The sequence below is a fragment of the Triticum aestivum genome, chromosome 4A, assembly GCF_018294505.1.
Source record: "Triticum aestivum cultivar Chinese Spring chromosome 4A, IWGSC CS RefSeq v2.1, whole genome shotgun sequence".
Taxonomy (NCBI): Eukaryota; Viridiplantae; Streptophyta; class Magnoliopsida; order Poales; family Poaceae; genus Triticum; species Triticum aestivum.
The window spans coordinates 666,919,411-666,921,070 of NC_057803.1; the positions used below are offsets into that span (position 1 = coordinate 666,919,411).

Sequence of the window (1,660 nt, forward strand, 5' to 3'; positions counted from 1 at the left end):
AGCATGACAACGCTCCTGGGGCCGCGATATTTTGGGCTTGGATTTTCAGCCAGATTCAGTAATTTTTGGCAGCCATGCGGGGATGCTCGGCCCCATACGCGAGGTGACCGAAGACCACCCAAGTGGGACGTTTGCAGATTTGTTAGATTTAGTTGATGTTCGTCCAGTCGAGGAAAAGATTCAGAGGGCAGAGAACAAATACGTAGCGCTTGATGATAAAAGATTCAGAGTAAGCCTTGCATGCTGTAAAAGTTTTTGGTCTCCGAACACCGAAGCTTGAGCTTAATGAAATATTCTGTGCATTGAAGGGCTTGCTGGGTAGCTTTATGATTTGCAGGGCAGGTGGAGGAATTGATTCCACTGGCAGGTTTTAACTTCGCCATCACTCGTTGGATTACTGCAGTTGGGCGCGCCGGGTGGGCCGCACGCAAATTAATTACGTTATGCAGTGTTCTACATGCCTAAAAATGAAACTCAATGCTCCATTATCACAGATGATCACAGGTGTACCGTTGATTGGCCATCATGTGGCGTACGTACGAACGCGGCGTGCACCGGTAGATACATGCAAAAGGCCGATGCAACAACATAGAGCAACCCAGAAAGCTAAAAGCAAATTACTCTGAAAACCAGATAGGTAAAACCATACGGTGCTAAAGCAGATACATCGCCCGGGATACATATGTGAACTACATCGATTCCATCACGCTGGATACATATGGGGATGGGGCTGAGATTCAGAGCTTCAGCATGCAAATAATGGCCATGAGCACCAGGTCGACGACGCCGAGGACCAAAATGTTCTTCAGCCATGCTTGATTATATTCAAGCAGTGATACATGATGATAGACGGATGCATGGGAAATCAGGTGTCCCCAACTAGCGCTGAAGTACTGTATTACTTGTTCTCACACTTGCAAAAACTGCACCCGCCGAACTGCCGAAAATAGCAAAAAATGATTAGCAAGGAGTGGGGAAAGTGGATGGAGAAAGATCTTGAAAAGCTTACTCCGTGCCTTTCGCACTTGTAGAAATGCCTCTCTGGGTTTTCTACCGTCCGTGAGACAAACCACATCACGAAGCCGGCGTTGCACTCCGGGTAACAGATGAGAGGGAGAGGGAGCACCTGGTTGGCGGTGTAGTGCGACACAGAAGGCGTGGTGCTAAGCTGTGACTTGCATGAACATATGGTGTTGAGCTGGGTGGGCGAACTGAGGAGTTGAAGGAGGAGTGCGAATATGATTTGAGCGAGGTGTTTAAAAGGACGGGGTGGAGCATGAATGCAACTAGCCGTTGCGCCAGCGGCCAGCTTCCTGCAACTAGCCGTTCAACGCCACACTCCGGGCCTACATCTGTGCATGTCAGCTTGGTGAGAATACGCGGGATACAGAGATTTATACCGGAGTTTTGATTCATTATACAACGCGAGCGTATTAAAGGTGCACGAATCACGAGAGTGTGTGCGGTCTGGATTCCGGCAGCGCATAGCCGCATGTCCACTCAACATTATTCGGTGTACTCACACCCTAGAGTAGAAAAGCCACTCTGTCCTAGTATATGTAGATAGTACATGGAGATGCACTAGCCACGTACACTTCCATGCAAAATGCTATATATTGCTATTATAACCAGCATGTATATACATACATTGCGTGTTATT

The 1,660-nt window shown here is 48.0% G+C and overlaps 1 long non-coding RNA gene across 1 annotated transcript; it reads right to left on the bottom strand.

Moving 5' to 3' along the window:
* Positions 1-623: 623 nt before the first annotated feature.
* On the bottom strand, positions 624-1,348 carry LOC123082990 (uncharacterized). Its single transcript, XR_006439178.1, has 2 exons — positions 1,010-1,348; positions 624-937 (listed from the first exon to the last, which is right to left on the bottom strand). It is a non-coding gene; the product is annotated as an uncharacterized lncRNA (long non-coding RNA).
* Positions 1,349-1,660: the final 312 nt, after the last annotated feature.